We start from the raw sequence: 18,666 nt of genomic DNA, 5'->3' as shown, positions 1-18,666 counted from the left end.
ACCACATATTTTTGGAATATTGTTTGCAAAATATCTGACTTTCTTCTACCTGCTGGCGATACCACTATTGGGGTGAAGCTGGCCGTTACTTTCTACAAAAGTCGATTATGTGAGGCTTGATATATATATATATATATATATATATATATATATATATATATATATATATATATATATATATATATATATATATATATATATAGTTATATATATATAGTTATATATATGTTATTATGTGTATGATATATGTATTTATTTTGTATTATTCATATATGTTCTTTATCTCCAGATACTTTCATGTGCAGCTCCTGAAAAAGCGAGGTCTCCCTTGCGAAACACGTTGAGAATGTTAGCACAGATTTTTCAGATTGATGGTGGATATTAATACAGATTGCGTAGGTTCCATGTTAAAGGTTCCTTCATTGAACTATATTTAGTATTTAATATGTACTTTTTGAATACCAATTTATGTATTATGTGTTGTTTTTAAATGTATGTCAATAAATAATTTTTCTTACATTTTTGTATATATGTTTGAGGTGTGATTCATTAAAAGTCCCGTGGGCATTAGATAGTTGTTGTATGAATACTAATTGGGACTGAGATATCACCTCCACCCATCTCACACCAGCTCCTCCTTTCTTGTCTACCTTTTCTGAGGAAACTGCTGTTATTGGCTCCCTCTGGTGCATGAGTAATTCATTTCAGTATTTCACCTAGGAGGGCTTGGGCAAATGACGTTCAAGGACAGCTGGCCAATCAGTGGCACTGCCTAAAAGTGTACATTATAATATGAGCAGTGGAGGGTCTCGATAACCCAATGCAGACACCATCCCCCCATGAGACAAAATTTGAGAAACTAGTGTACAGTCAATAAACAAGAGAGATAGGAAAATGGGGATTTTTATTTATATGCCAATGACAATAACATACATAGCATAAAATACAAAGTTTAGTTTGACATTAAGATCGACAAAGGTTGAAAAAACATATCGTATACAACAGATTTATCAATAATGTGCAAGTTATGCTGCAGAGATCAACACGTTTCGCTTTAAAGTTTCTTCCTCAGGATCCACTTGCTAGAAGTGTCTTAGGGTACAGTGACTGAGTAACCAAATAAAAGTTTCCAGACAATACTCATATTGCAGCACAACAAATGGAATGCAAAACAGGAAACTGTACACAAGGGGAGGATCTTAGAGACTGCCCTCCAACCTCTATCAACACCCAAAGATAGTGGGTACACTTTAACAAATGCAGGACAGGGACACTTGAAAATGCTGATAACCTCACATTGCATGCACTGATATACTAAATGGCTTTTCAAGTCAAATTTCTTCAACAATACGTATTCAGTATACATTCATACTACAGTGTCCCTGTACACGCATTACTAGTCTCCCCGCTCACATGTCACCACTTTAAACATGTCCCTACTGTGTACAAGTCCCTGACTGCCAATTGCTTATATGTTTTGTGGTGTTTTAGCCAATCTGTCATGTTTTAGACATGTGAGCTGGGAGAATAGTAATAATGTAGGTGTGCAGGGACACTGTGGTGTGAATATATACTGACCATGTGTTGGTAAAAAAAATGGCACATAAAAAATCCCCATTTTAATGTCTCTCTTGTTCATTGACTGAAAGTTACCTAAAAGTATAAATAAACCCGAACTTTATTGTTCCCTATGCAGTAAATTGTCCCTTGCTAAGATGTGATCGTTTTTGCTTAAAAATTCTTAAATTCTTACCATTTTGACTGGAAAAATCCAGTACTCTACCTGTCCAATGAGTTCCCATTGCCCGCTTCTAGCTACACTATACACACAGGTGCATGTCCCTCTGTAATGACGCAAAATGGATATATGATATGGTAGAAAACTGTGAGAGTGCCATCATCCCAGTCCTAAACAGAAACGGGAATACCCACAAAATTAAAAGGGACTATTATAGGCACAACAGACAATGGACACTCCAAACACAGAGTATATAAAAAAAAATACAATGCTTTATTACATATTAAAGAATAAAATTGGAATCATGAAAGACTAGTGACTTGTATATAATGCATGGGCAGCACAGGGATATGGTTGCCAAAACCTTAACCAAAACAAGCAAGCCGTAAGTATAAAACCACATAAAATTGTAATTCCGCTGTCAGGTCACCTGTATCCAGGTGACAGATGCACCCCATTGGGGTCAGGAGTGCACCGCTATGATAGTGGACCCTAAGGCTGACTGCTGCAGATGGAACTCGGGGTGGTTCAGGAAGGCAGGTCCCCTGGAGCGCCAACACGGATCCCACAGTGAGTTAGAGCATAGATTCCCCAGGGCACGGAGTCTAAGAGCCAGTTGGTGTTCACCAGAGCCTCTAGTGGTGAGGATGGACTGGGCTGCAACTGGCTCCAGGTCGCGGCCCCCAGGGTCTCCCAGCTCACGCTCACGGTAGGCTACAGGAGGATGGAGAGGAAACAGCAGCCCAGGACAGCAAGGAATAGTAAGGAGGTAGCCAAATGTCGGGGCGACTAGCAGACAAGGATAACAGAGAACACGCCAAAAGTCAGGGTCACAGGCAAACAGGGATAGTCGAGAACGCGCCAAAGGTCAGGGTCACAAGCAGACAGGAATAGTCGGGAACATGCCAAGATCGGTAACAGAGACAGAGACAAACTTAGAGCACACGGCAAACAGGAAGCCAAACACACAATATTGCACGGCAAGGCAGGCTTGGAGAATACGGTGTTAATAGTGGTTCTTGTTGAGGCTAGGGTGGAGCCACACAGAGGGAAGATTACTTAAGCATGCAGGTGTGAGAGTACAAGCCTCAAGGCTGATAAACAGACCAGGTAAGAGACAGACAGGTCATGAATGTATTACTGCAAGGTCATGACATCAGCCTCCAAGGAAACCTAGTTGGATAGAGAGGACCGCCACAATCGGGCCAGCAAAGCCACTGGGGTCACCAAAGCCAGGCTGAAGATAACCTCAGTTCAACCTCAAGAAGGATAGATAGGATGTAACTGAGGCTGGTATGTATGCTAGCGTTGTCCAATAATGAATGCTGTGATTAACTGAAAGGTGAACAGCCGGAACTGAGCCATAGAGTGCTACCCCCAATTAGCAGGAAAGCGAGCAGTAGTCATGCAGCTGGGCTGCTTGCGCTTTTGGTAAGGAGGCACTGGATCACAGTTTAAAGATTATTTTACATGTTGTATGAGCATCCCTGAAGTAGAATTCAATTCCTTGTTTTCGAAACGCGTTGGATGTCTCATTTACGTGCTTGTTTTGGTCAAGGTTTTGGCAACCACTATCACTGTGCTACCTATGCATTATATGCAAGTCACTAGTCTTTTATGATTCCAATTTTATTCTTTAATATGTAATCAAGCATTACATTTTTTATTTACTCTGTGTTTGGAGTTTTCATTGTCTGTTGTGCCTATAATAGTCCCCTTTGATTTGGAGGGTATTCCTGTTTCTGTTTAAGACTGGGATGATGCCACTCTCAGTTTTCTACCATATATCCATTTTGCGTCATTACAGAGGGACATGCGCCTGTGTGTATAGTGCAGCTGAAAGCGGACAATGGGAACTCATTGGACAGGCACTGTTTATTTTCCAGTCAAGAATTGAACAATTTTTAAGGAAAAACTAGAAGAATTATGCCAATATCCCACAATCACTTGTACGTCCTGTGAGTACTGGTGCACTAAGATCATCTTGAAATCCACACTGCTCCCGGTTACAAAACTGCTCAGAATCGAAAATGGAAGTCAGCAAACTTGCAAGACAACCTGTAGGCAGGTGCAGGCTTTCCTTTGTCCAGAAGGTGACAGTGTGCCATTACACAGATTGAGTGGAGTCTTTAAAAGGAATTGTCCCCTCAGGGACTCCATCGGTGTCTCATAGGTATCAACTGTACGCTGTAACTTTTGATCTTTGGCAGCCATCTTGGTGCGGGACCCACAAATCAGAGTATCCTTGTCATTTGGGTGTGCCTTTAGTGAGAGGGTAGGTGAGGAACAGAGACTCCACTTGTTATGGAGTGTAAATAATGCAAGGAAAGGTTCTTGATCAGTAGGGTGAGTACAGGGACAACGCCTGCCATTAGGAAACATTCCAGTATCTGGATCATTCAGGAATGTGGGGCTCGCCCTAGCAGCATTCTTGTGATGTCCAGTGCACTACCAACTGGCCTGGTGACACTAATAAATAACTGTTATGCCCTGTACACACGGTCGGATTTTCCAATGGAAAATGTGTGATATGACCTTGTTGTCGGAAATTCCGACCATGTGTAGGCTCCATCACACATTTTCCATCGGATTTTCCGACACACAAAGTTTGAGAGCAGGATATAAAATTTTCCGACAACAAAATCCGTTGTCGGAAATTCCAATCGTGTGTACACAAATCCGACGGACAAAGTGCCACGCATGCTCAGAATAAATAAAGAGATGAAAGCTATTGGCCACTGCCCCGTTTATAGTCCCGACGTACGTGTTTTACGTCACCGCGTTCAGAATGATCGGATTTTCCGACAACTTTATGTGACCATGTGTATGCAAGACAAGTTTGAGCCAACATCCGTCAGAAAAAATCCTAGGATTTTGTTGTCGGAATGTCCGAACAAAGTCCGACCGTGTGTACGGGGCATTACTCTACTTCATCTCAGAGCTTTTCATTACTGTCATTATTCATACTGCCATGATATACAATTGTATATACAAAAACAGAAGTGCACAATCCTAGTGAATTAGAAAAATGTCTGTAATATTATAGTCCGTGTTCCCCACCAAAAAAAAATACATGAATCTGCCTAAAAAAAAATTAAAAAAAACATTTGTAAATTTTTTTTTTTACTCACCTCTAAATGCCTGTTGCTAGGGGGTCCCTCGTAGTCTGCCTCTTTCAGTGCCTGGGCTGGTGACATCACTTCCCTTCGGCACAGGAAGGGCTCAGCTCTGCTCCCTCCCTCTTGTCAATCATCTGGGACTCATTACAGGTCCCAGATGACTGAGCGGCCAATCACGGTGTGCGGCGGCACTCACGCATGCGCAGTGGGTGCCCGACTGTGAAGCCACAGCCCGGCGCCCACAGTTGCAATGCCGGCGCCGCCGAACGGAGGGGGAGACGAGCGGGGCTTCGATCCCCCGCATCGCTGGACCCTGGGACAGGTAAGTGTCCAATTAAAAGTCAGCAGCTGCAGTATTTGTAGCTGCTGACTTTTATTTTTTTTTTTTAAATGGGAACCCCACTTTAAGCTGAATAAATATATAGTGACTGTCCATATATATTTTCAGCGCAAAGCATGGGTATCCATGATGTTCAGTGTTGTATTCTCTTGTATCAGAAGGGGGAAATTAAAGCCTCTGACCAGACAGGATGGATCCCAAATTATAGGTATCAAGCACGCTTGTTATCAAGGTGACCACCTGCGATTTTCCACTCTGTCGGTTCCAATGTGCAAACCTCCTCCTGCTGTAGTGATCACTCCACCAAAGATTTAGGAATAGTATTCAAAAGATTCCAAGTCCTAAAGGTCAGCTTAATGCTGTTCACCAGATAGGACTTTTTAAAAGACTTGCTTTAGACTACTTTCACACTGAGTCGCTTTGCAGGTGCTATAGTGCTAAAAATAGCGCCTGCAAAGCGCCCTGAAAGAGCCACTCAATTCACTCCAATGTGAAAGCCCCGAGGACTTTCACACTGGAGCAGTGCGCTTGGAGGACGGTCAAAAAAGTCCTGCAAGCCGCATCTTTGGGGCAGCGCTGCAAACCCGCCAGCAAAGCGTCGCCGCAGCGGCACTTTGCGGGCGGTTTTAACCCTTTTTCGGCCACTAGCGGGGGTTAAAACCACCCCGCTAGCGGCCGAATGGCTCCTCTAAAACAACGGTAAAGCGGCTGTAAGTATAGCACCACTTTACCGCCAGCGCCGCCCACCTCGGTGTGAAAGTAATCTGAATGTGCGGTATTATATCCCTGCAATGAACCAAGGTTGGGATATAATACCGCACATTAAGGCCCCTTTCGCCCTGAGGCGCTTTTAAACTACCAGTAAAACATTTGAGCGCTTTTAAAGAGCTTTGCAGGCGCTTTTGAAGAGCTTTCCATTAATTTCAATGGAGAGGGGCGTTTTTTCACTGCCCTGCCAGCCCACTGCCCCAGTGTGAAAGCATTCATTGATTTTCCTTGTCAAAAGAAGTTTATTGAGTATACAATGTTATAAAGATACATAAAGTAAGTTTACAAGGATCTATAAAGTAAGCTCATTGTTTTACAGTAGGGTTTATATAGGTAAATATCATGAAATTTCAAATATTAAACATTGGGTTCACGCAAACCTAAATTAAAGATATATATCATTTCCTTAGTTACTTTTGTAGGTATTTAAATGATTTATACCTACTATACATATTGTTTACAAGTAGAGTGTATATAGGTCAAATAAATTCTGATAATGAGCTTTAATCATAAGGTGGAGAAAAGGAAAGAGAAAGAAGAAAAAGGGTTGAAAGGTAGAGGTATGGTCCACAAGGTTGTCCCGCTCGTCAATTTATTATTCTTTTTAGTTCTCTTTGAAGCCTTAGAATGGGTGTCTCTGTAAGTCATTTAATCTGTTACCATGGCAACAGGACAGAGTCATTGAAGTTTGACAGGAACTGTTGTTTTATCCAAGGATGCCAAAGTTTTTCAAATTTTGGAATTTGATTTTGATCGATGGCTACCATCTTAGCATGGGACATTGTATTATTCATTCTGTGAATTGTTTCTGCTAGTACCAATGTAGGAGATTTCCATGCCTTGGCCACTGTTTGTTTTGCAGCCGTTATTAGTTGGATCATAAGTTTGAATTGAGAGAGTGTTAACCATTCCGGTTTTAGATTAAGTAAAGTTAAATATGGATCTGGTTGTATTATTTTTTTAAATATTTTAGATGCAATCACGAAGACTTCCTTCCAGAAGGTTTGGATTACTGGGCACGTCCACCATATGTGTAAATATGTGCCTATTTCTGGGCATCCTCGAAAACAAAGAGCTGAGGTATTAGGTGAATATTTTGCCACTCTAGCGGGTACAAGGTACCAGCGAGTTAGGACTTTATAATTTGTCTCCAGTGCTAAGATGTTGGGTGAAGATGACTTAGATGTGAGCCATATGTTAGACCAGTCCGTGTCTTCTAAAGTTTGTCCCAGGTCCTCCTCCCACCTCTGAACGTAAGAGGGTCTATTAAGATTTGCTACTCCATATAATTGATTATAAAGTGATGAAATTGTAGCTTTAGCAAATGGATCTTTTGTACAGATTGATTCAAAAATGGATAATTGGGATAATGGTGTATCCCCCTTTAGGAATGGTGTATAGAAATTTTTGATTTGGAGATATCTAAATATCTCAGAGTTTGGTAGATCATATTTTTCTCTAAGCGATGGGAATGAAAGGAATGATTTAGATGCTATGAAGTCATTTAGTGTCTGAATGCCTGATGTTGTCCAAGCTTTAAAAGAATTTGGGTAGATCCATGCTGGATAAAAAGCCGGATTTCTGATAAAAGAAAGGAGAGGATTGTGTGGAGATTGTAACTGATATTTGGTTTTTAGTTTATCCCAGAAAGATAAGAAGTGTTTAGTTATGGGATTATGAATTTTAAAGCGGTCTTTAGGATTAAGCCATAATAAATTTGATATTAATAGAGGGTCATTTTCTGAAGCCTCTATAAATACCCATAATGGGATTTCCTGTTTTGCATGGTATTTGGACAGACTGGCCAAATGTGCTGCTCTGTAGTAGTTAGTAAAATGAGGGTATCCCAGGCCTCCTTTATTTTTGGGAAGATGTAGTGTGTGTATAGGTATACGTGGTTTAGAAGAGCCCCATATAAACGAAGTTGCTCTTTTTTGTACTATTCTCAAAAAATAGGAAGGAATTGGAATAGGGAGGACTCTGAATAGATAAAGCAATTTGGGTAGAATAGTCATTTTGATTGCATTAATCTTCCCCATCCAGGATAAAGGAAGTTGCGACCATTGTTTTATTAGATTTGTGATCTGTCTTAATACAGGAGGATAATTGGTTGAGAATAAGTCAGAATGAGATGCTGTTAAATGAATTCCAAGATATGGGATTGATTTTTCTGCCCATGTGAATGGGAGTGCAGCCCTAGCCGGGATCAATTCCATGTTTGTGAGTGAAATATTAAGCACTAGGCATTTCTTAGGATTAATCATAAGGCCGGATAGGGCTGCAAATCCATCAAGAGCTGGTATTAAGTTAGGACCAGAGACCTGTGGTGATGATAGAAAAAGTAATATATCGTCTGCAAATATACATAATTTGTGTGTAATACCTCCTACTTCAATGCCAGTTATAGTTTGGTTTGTTCTGATGTATTGGGCCATGGGTTCGAGTATAAGGGCAAATAATAAGGGAGATAATGGGCAACCCTGTCGGGTACCTCTTTCGATATTAAAGGCTTCAGATTTGTATCCAGCATATTTTATATAGGCTTTGGGTTTATTATATAATGCTTTGATCCATGTTAAAAAGTGGGGTCCAAAACCCCATTTTTGTAATGAATATTGCATATATTGCCAGGATACTGTGTCAAATGCCCTCTTAATATCGAGAGATAGAAAACATAAAGGGATTTTTCATTTTTTAGCAATATGTGCCAATAACACTGCCCTGCGTATATTATCGCCTGCCTGTCTATTTGGCATGAAGCCTACTTGATCTCTATGTATTAATTTTCCTATAATGCTATTGAGGCGTTTTGCTATTATTTTTGCTAATAATTTAATATCGAGGTTTAACAGAGAGATAGGCCGATAATTCACACAGGAAGTATCATCAGAAAGGGGTTTTGGGATCATACAAACAATTGCCATTAGTGTTTCTTGCCGAAAAGAATGTCCATCTAGAAGTTTGTTAAAAGTTTCAGTGAGAATGGGAGAGAGTATTTCTGACTTTGTTTTATAGTATAAAGCTTAATAGCCGTCTGGGCCTGGTCTTTTGTTAAGTTTTAGGTCTTTTATGGCGTTAGCAACTTCATCTATAGTTATAGGCTCATCCAAACTGCTTTTTTGATTCTGAGATAACTCAGGTAAGGTTATTTTTGAGAAGAAGGATTCAGCCTCTGTAGGATTAAATTCATTGTTTGTCTTGTATAAAGTTGCGAGATGTGAGTGAAATTTATGGACTATTTTAACTGGATTACAAGTGTAAACATTTTTTGATCATTTCAAACGTATTGGTTTGAAAGATTTGTTAGTTGAATTTAATGCCCGAGCCAAATATGTACCTGGTTTGTTTGTATTCATGTAGAAATTGTGTTTGGAGCGTTTGAGGGATTTATCAACTGACTCAGTGAGAAATAGATCGTATTCCAATCTAGATTTTTCCAGATGAGATTTTGTACTCTGAGATGGATTATCTTGGAATGATATGTAGGCTGCATTAAAATTGAGTTCTAGTTTTTTTGCTAGATTTTTGCGTTCCCGTTTAAATAGTGCCATTTGTTTTTGTATTGTACCACACAAGACAGGCTTATGAGCTTCCCACAGTGTTATTGGGGAGATGTCTGTTGTATTATTAATTGATATGTATTCCTTTAAAGCTTGTTCAATGGCCATCTGATGTAGTGGGTGTTTGAGCATTATGTCTGGTATAGGGATGAGCCGAACACCCCCCTGTTCGGTTCGCACCAGAACATGCGAACAGGAAAAAAGTTCGTTCGAACATGCGAACACCGTTAAAGTCTATGGGACACGAACATGAATAATCAAAAGTGCTAATTTTAAAGGCTTATATGCAAGTTATTGTCATAAAAAGTGTTTGGGGACCTGGGTCCTGCCCCAGGGGACATGGATCAATGCAAAAAAAAGTTTTAAAAACGGCCGTTAAAAATGACAAGAGACAGTTTTTGACAATTCCTTTATTTAAATGCTTCTTCTTTCTTCTATCTTCCTTCATCTTCTGGTTCTTCTGGTTCTTCTGGCTCTTCTGGTTCTTCCTCCGGCGTTCTCGTCCAGCATCTCCTCCGCGGTGTCTTCTATCTTCTTCTCCTCGGGCCGCTCCGCACCCATGGCATAGGGGGGAGGCTCCCGCTCTTCTCTTCTTCTTTTCTTCTCTTCTGTTCTTCTTCATTTTCTTCTCCGGGCCGCTCCGCAATCCATGCTGGCATGGAGGGAGGCTCCCGCTGTGTGACGGCGCTCCTCGTCTGACAGTTCTTAAATAACGGGGGGTGGGGCCACCCGGTGACCCCGCCCCCCTCTGACGCACGGTGACTTGACGGGACTTCCCTGTGGCATTCCCCGTGACGTCACAGGGAAGTCCCGTCAAGTCACCGTGCGTCAGAGGGGGGCGGGGTTCACCGGGTGGCCCCGTCCACCCGGTTATTTAAGAACTGTCAGACGAGGAGCGCCGTCACACAGCGGGAGCCTCCCTCCATGTTTTAAATGAGTTTTTTCCTTCAAAATGTCATTTTGCTGTCAGACTGTTCTAAACACAGGAAACATGCGCCCCTTTACAGACACACTATAGACACCCCCAGGTACGAAATTTAAAGGGATATTACACTTTTATTGATTGACTTTAAGCATTATTAAAATCACTGCTCCTGAAAAAACGGCCGTTTTAAAAACTTTTTTTTGCATTGATCCATGTCCCCTGGGGCAGGACCCAGGTCCCCAAACACTTTTTATGACAATAACTTGCATATTAGCCTTTAAAATTAGCACTTTTGATTTCTCCCATAGACTTTTAAAGGGTGTTCCGCGGCATTCGAATTTGCCGCGAACACCCCAAATTGTTCGCTGTTCGGTGAACTTGCGAACAGCCAATGTTCGAGTCGAACATGAGTTCGACTCGAACTCGAAGCTCATCCCTAGTCTGGTAAGTACCACGTTGGGTCATGCGCTTTTGGTATGGCTGAGGCTATAGTAGTGTATACTGCATTATGGTCAGACCACGGAATCGGAATTATATCTGATGCAATAATTTCTGGTATCATTCCTATTGTTAGAAAAATATGATCTATTCTGGTGAAGGTTTGATGAGGGTGCGAGAAATAAGTGAATTTCTTTTTCATTGGGTTACTTTCTCTCCATGAATCTACTAGATTGTATTTGGAAAGAAGTTGAGAAAAAGGTTATCTAGAGGTTATTTTGGATGGTGTAAAAGGTGATTTATCTAGAAATGGGAGGAGGACCTGGTTGGAATCCCCACACATTATCACTGTTCCTATTTTGTGTGTATTAATCACTTGTAATATATGTGAGAGGAATGGTGTAGGTTGTTTGTTAGGAGCGTAGTAGGAAATCACCGTGATTGCTGTATCCATTATATAACCCATGAGTATCAGGTATCTACCTTCTGGGTCTTTAATTTCTGATGATAAGGTGAATGGTGTGGATCGGTGAAATGCAATTAGAGTTCCCCTTTGCTTGGTACAGGCAGAAGCCGTGTAAATTTGTTGATAAAAAGGAGAAATATATTTTGGAGTAGAATCTTTGGTGAAGTGTGTTTCTTGGAGGCATACTATGTGAGCCTTCTTGTTATGGAAAGCACGGAAGGCTTTGGTCCTTTTTTGAGGGACATTTATTCCCTGAACATTCAGGGAAAGTATATTCAGTGGTGCCATGGCAACAGATCAAATAGTTTTGACTTACTTTTTGTCATGCAGAGCTGACTGCGCAGATCAACCTGTGTGGACTGAAGAGATGAATAGATAGAAAAGAAACCAGTGAATTCTGGAGTAAAGAGTAAACAAAAAACATATGAGATTAGATGATACATTGTATAAATTATTTTTTGCAAGTAATCACAATTTACCCATGAAAGAGAATAAATATCTCTCTCAGGGGAATAAGTGCCTTCGTCACACTCCCACATAATATGGTTGGGAGAATGAGGAGAGCTAATGGGGGTACACGGATCTTCCGCTTACAGGAGAGAAGTGCTATGTCAAAAGACATCAAAATGATGTTTCATTAATTGGAGTGCAGAATATAGTTTTGGTTGAAATTATTTATTCCAGGGTGGTTGTATATGGTTAGTCTTGCCCTAGGCTAAATAATTCAGTTAGAAAGGTACTGTTAATAACTTTGGTATTGATGAAGATAGTTTGAATTATTTTGGGATTTTAACCCTTTTAGAGTAAACAATTACATATTTTATTCATATGTAACTGTTTAGATATGTTAACTCATAAAATTGAGGTTGTATTGCTTCAGATTAGAATAAACAAAAACATAATTCTAGGAACTAGTTAGGTAATAATATATTTGTTTTAAGAAAAGAAAGAAAAAGCTTCCATTACTTCTGGATTATTGAACATATTTGTCCTAAAAAGTAATAAATCTATTGTTATTACCTGATAATATATAACTGAACAAGAATTTCCTTATTTCACTTATATATTCTAAGGCTATATGAATCAGAAGTAATAAGAAATATAACTGGAATGTAACATGATCCCACACAGTGTGTGACTATCAGAATGCAGTTACATTCAGTTATAAATACAGGTTTTTTATAGAAAACCATCTCTTAGTATAATAAATGAAGAGATATCAGGAATTAGGATGTCAGTCCATTGAATCTTCTTGGTCCATGGATGATGTGGCATAACGGCCTCTTTTGTGAGAATGATAAATTCCCATTTTGTTCTGAAATTTTCTGGGTGCTGCCTGAAGGCGAAGATGATGCCATTCTTCTGCGTGTGGGGGTGTTGCTGCTTGTGGGTTCTGTCAGATTTAATTTTAAAAGGGTTTGTTGTAGTTCATCTGCTGATCTGCTTCTGTAAATTGTACCTTGGTAGTTAAATCTGACTGAAAAGGGGAAGCCCTATTGATACATAATGTTGTGGCGTTGCAGTTCCATTAGTTGGGGTTTCATGGATCGTCTTTTAGTAATAGTAAGTTGGGATAGGTCAGCAAAAATTTGATAATTGTGTCCTTGAAAATTAAGTTCCTTTTTTTCTCTTGCAGCAATTAGTATTTGTTCTTTCGTTCTGTAATAATGAAATTTTGTGATTATATCACGTGGGGGTCCATCTTTCTTTTTGGCTGTGAGAGCTCTGTGTACTCTGTCCAGTTCTAAACGTTCAATAGGGATATCTGGCTTTAGTTCTTGTAATAGAGCAGTAATAGTAGATTGCAGGTCTGTCACAGTTTCAGGTATTCCCCTTATGCGCAAGTTTGAACGTCTGGCTCTATTTTCGTAATCTTCGAGCTTAGTTTGAAGTATTAAATTCTCTTTTTTTAATTGTTCCAATTCTGTTATATTTTCTTGGGTTGTAATTTCAATTTCATCCATTTTTATTTCTAAGGCTGCGGTGCGGTTTCCCAGCTCTCTTATTTCTTTGGTTAGGCTGTTTGTTATTTGGTCTGAGGTTTGCTTTAAAGCCTTATGAAGCATCTTTTCAAATTGTAATAATATTACTGGGGATGCTGAGGAGGCTTGTGGAGAAGTTTGTGAGAGGATTTGTTCTGTATCTGACTCAAATGGAGAGTCTTGCTGTGACATTTTCTGTCTGTGAGAGTGCCCTGATGCTGTATCTTGTGAGGTGACTGGAGCTGCTTCAGCTGCAGTGAGTGCCTGTGAGCTCTTTGTGAGGTGATTTTTATTTCTGCCACGGTTTCCTCCCAGTACCATATTTCCTGCCCAAACTTTCACAGTTTGTTCCCAGGGGCAAAAAGGTTCAAATGGATACCTTTTGAGTCTGCAGGCTCCGCTTTGTCCTTCTCTTCTCTCCTCAGCGGTGTGGAGCTCTAACAATGCATGTCTGCTCCGCTAGGCTCCGCCTCCTGCCCCCCCCGCATTCATTGATTTTAATGAAAATAGGTTCACAATGAAAAGCGCCTGAAAAAGCTGAAAAGTGCCTCATTGTGAAAGGGGTCTTAAGCAAGTCTTTTAAAAAGTCCCATCTGGTGAACAGCATTAAGCTGACCTATTGGGGTTGGATTCTTTTGAATACTATTCCCAAATTTATAGTGGAGTGATCACTACAGCGGGAGGAGGTTTGCACATTGGAGGTGACAGAGTGTTAAATCACAGGTGGTTACCTTGATAACAAGCGCGTTTGATCCCTATAATTTGGGATCCATCCTGTCTAGTAAGAGGCTTTAATTTCTCCATTCTGACACAAGAGAATACACCGCTGAACATCACGGATACCCATGCTTTGCACTGAAAATATATACTGTATGGACTACAGTCACTATATATGTATTCAATTTAATTTGTTCATTTGATGCAGACTATTATATTATTATAGAAAATTTTCTAATTCACTAGGATTGAGCACTTTTGTTTTTGTGTATATATGTTGAACTGAGTATTTCGATGTAGAATTGCAGCACCTACACGTTATTTTATTTTTCATTTTTTATTTTTTATTAATTAATTTTCCCTATTCCTTGGGTAAGAGTGAGATATTAAAATTTATATATCATGATATACAATATACTAAAACAGCAAGAACTGTGTATTTGTCTCTCCCTGATTGGGTACCTTGGTCTAAGCCCCACCTGCAAACCAGGTACAAATGACAAAGGTTAAAGAAAAAAGGAGCAAACACCACTGAAACTGTTTAATTCATGTGACTTATGTTTTGGAATGGGTCGGTTGAACAGCACATGAATGGGAATAAAATATTTGGAATGCTTCAGGAAAAGGTATATCATTTCAAAACTAGTGCTTCAGGGCAGCAGTACAGATGACCTAGGTTAGGGTTCTACTCAGCTGAACTCTAGGAAAAAAAAAAAGATTTATGCTTGCAGTTGGTCTACTTCCCCACTGCAAGACTTAACTGCTCCTTGTGCCCAGTGGACAATAGAAAATATGATATGCCTTCCTTATTCTTCACTCCCTCAGCAGCCGGTGCTCTCCTTCAATGTCCGATGCTCTGGAATGTTGGTGGGACCCTCTGCATCTTCTTCTGCTAGTTATGCATTTGTTCAGAAGGATGTCAGAGACCTGTAACCGGGGGGGACAATAATGTACAGAATTAGGCCTCGTTCACACAAGTGTACTGAAGCAAATACCCATGTGAGGGCCGCGTTTGCCCGCACAGGATGTACAGGTTTTCCCGTGCCTCTGTGTGCAATCAATCCTATTCATATCAATTGGGATGCAGCAATGCACAGACACAGCCGCTGCTCCCAATCTGACATTCCTGTGGGTGTAGGTACACATACCCGCAGGTACCTGCACCCTCACTAATGTCTAATTGGGAGCAATGGCTGTGCCTGTGCAGCAGCTGTATCCCAATTGATATGAATGGGACTGCACAAAACACCTGTACAGGCAAACACGGCCCTCGTGATGGTGTATGCTTAAAGTGGAGCTCCACCCAAAAGGGGAAGCTTCCCTTGTTTGCACCCTCCACTGCCACATTTGCCACTTTTTTTTTGGGGGGGGGGCGGGTACCTGATTTTGACAGGTACCTGCTCCCACTTCCGGGTCAGATCGCCACATTGATTTACAAAGAAGTCCTCCCCCCCCACAGCCTACTGGGACACACACAGTTCCCGGAAGACTACAGGACCATTCACAAAGCTCAGCGTGACTCATAGCAAACCGGATTTGAAGCCAAATAGCTTAGATGCCCGGCGCCTGCACCTGAAGCCGGTTGAGGAATTAGCTCTGGTGCCGACATTGCTGGATCACTGGACACGTAAGTGTCCTTATATTAAAAGTCAGCAGCTACAGTATTTGTAGCTGCTGACTGTTATTTTTTTCTGCCCAGATTGAAGCTCCTCTCTAAGTATGCCCATGTGAATGAGACTTCATTTTAGAGAGCTGGCTGGTAATATGGCAGGCTGGCCATATTACCAGCCATCAGCTGTGCAATCCATTTCCCTCTGAGGGTGTGGGTACCTTCTTGGTGAGATATACATCTTCCGCCCAGGTTCTGGTCTCTTGAGGCTGCTACTGATTTTCATCTCCCACACCCTCACACAGCTCCCGGGGGGGTGGAAGTTTATTGGCATGGTTGGCTTTTCATGCATTAATCATTTTACCTCTATGGACGTTTTGGTTTTAAGTGGCTTTTATAACTTAGGGCGATATATCTGCCCATATACAGAAATTTTCTCACTACTTTCTAAAGAGTCATCCATACTACATCAGTAGGGTAGGAGTGTTTCATCAATTGCATCTATCTGTGCTTCTCCCGAAGAAGCGAGACTCTTCTTGCGAAACGCGTTGAGACCTAGCACAGCTATTCTAGACTACTGACAGTCATCTTTGTGACACATCCAGGTCTCATGGAAAGATTGCTGGCTGCGGGGGGATCTGTTGTTGCTGCCAGTAGTCTATTGTTGCTAGGGGGCAAATTTTGTTGTTGGTGGTCCATTGTTGTTAGGGGGGTCATTTGTTGCTGGGGGGGGGGCTATTGTTACTGGCTGCAGGGAATCTATTTTACTGCTTTTTTTGTTATCATTACCAAATTCCATACAAATTACTTAGCACCACAAAATTATATATGGTTCTGTATTCTCCAAAAGGGCAGTACTGGGAGGTGAGTAAAGGATGGAACCAAGGAATGGTGCCGGAGGTGGGTGGAGGGCGGAGGAAACAGTTGACTCAGAAAGGGGGAGAAAAACCAATGTAAAAACTAGTAATAATCAGTGAAGTATACATCTCTTACCATATTAATTATAAGACAGTTTTTGATTTTCAAGCCCAATTTTTTTGCAATCGTATTAATATTTAAAAAAAAAAATGGAACGTTTCTTGTTTTTTTTGTGTTCAGAAATACAAAAATAATTGAAAGCTTACCAAAACATTCGTATGCAACTCTTCAAAATGGTTCCGATTTTCTATTTTAACTGTTTTACATTTTCCCTGTGAAGTCAACATTAAATGCCTGCATTGGAAAGTTGGCTGTTTCTCACTGCCGGTGTTATATTTGACAACAACAAATGTTTAACTATTTACAAAACTGGATTCCGTCGGGATGAAAGGCTTTAAATAATAGAGTTTCTTGGCTAATCAGAATGAGATGCTCCTACACTTGAAATGTACAATATTAGCACCTACATGAAGCACCCAGTCTTAAAATGCCTGAGGCACACAAGCCAATGAATTTTCTCTAAAGCTCCCCCTCTACATGACAGCTCAGTTTGTTACCAGTTTGTCTCCAAATCACAGACACAATGTACAGCGCCGGCTATAAAAAGACTCATATCTGGTCATACAATATGTGCACCCATCCATAGACAAAGTCATCATTAAATATTAAATCTGTTGCAAAGGAACGTAAAGTCATTTTTTGCTTCCACGTGATTTGATCCCAAAAAAGAAGATCTAGGTGTCTTGTTTAAAAACAAATAACTATTAAAAAGTACAAAAAAAAAAAATTCAAATAGTGATTGTAAAAATAATCAAAACTAAATATTTTTAAATATTATTATGGCCCTATAACTTACATATATCACAAATATGAAACAAAAGATTCAGAAATATACAATAGTGATATACACAATTTAGACATGTCCACACTGAAATATTTCGGTTCGGAATTTCTGTTTCATCCGAAAATGTTATTTATTTAGTTACTCCTGGAATTCGTTTTTATTTATTTTGTTTCGTTAGATAAAATGCATTCGTACAAAAATCAGAATTAATTAAGGTCGAATCTCTCAATTGAAGGCTTATGTTGTCTGTCGGATGTTCTAAGAAGATTTGACGAAGCAGCTAAACTGTATGTCGCCGCAATTGTACATCCCAGGTCGAATACCCCGCCCACAAGCTATAGTAGAATTCTAATGTTGTATGACTAGTAATAATTATAATTATTACCGTAATTATTACTAGTCAAACAACATTAGAATTCTTCTATAGCCATTGGCGGAGCATTTGACCGGAAATGTCCGCTTGCGGCGATTGTATCTTTTTTAGCTGCTTCGTCGAATCTTCTTGTCTCTATTATGTCGAATCTTTTCTCTCTATGTCGAATAATCTTGGACTAATAGAGTTAGGTTAGGCACATCTGACCGCAGGTTCGATAGACGCAGATCGCTATTGTCACCGTCATGTTGAATCTTCTATCTATCTATATCAAACTGTTGTTGTAACAATATGAAGATATAATGGATACGAAAATAAAGCATTTTTTTTTTCGGATCTTTCGGATTTTGGATTCTGCGCGTTCATTATCGTTTTGTTAAAACAAACACGAAAATCCCAAAATTCGGATGAAAATGCATTCATACGATAACAAATACACATGTCTAATACCCATTATGAAAAAAATCTTTATGGTGATAGGAGGAATAAAGTATGGGATTTTAAATGCACCTTATGGAGCCGAGCTCTACCAAAACCATCGATTTAACCGTTTCCCAAAACTGTTGCATTCAAGGCACACTGTGAATGATAAATGTCACAAGTGCTTGTGCTCTCAACCGAACTGTCAAACCTTCAAATGGCTGGTGTTAAAGTTGTTCACATATTCAGCACTATGGCAACTGCAGATCAAACAGAGGCTAAGATGGCAGCTTCCTTGGCTGGAAAGGATATAAAGGTTTATACCACATTAACAGCTATAGTTAATTAACCGCTTGCCGACCACCGCATGTACATATACGTCGGCAGAATGGCACGGCTGTGCAAATGGGTGCACCTGTACGTCCCTTTGAATTTACCGTGCTGTGTGG

Source organism: Aquarana catesbeiana, linkage group LG08, assembly GCF_042186555.1.
Source record: "Aquarana catesbeiana isolate 2022-GZ linkage group LG08, ASM4218655v1, whole genome shotgun sequence".
Taxonomy (NCBI): Eukaryota; Metazoa; Chordata; class Amphibia; order Anura; family Ranidae; genus Aquarana; species Aquarana catesbeiana.
Note: the sequence above shows the minus strand (reverse complement) of the source record.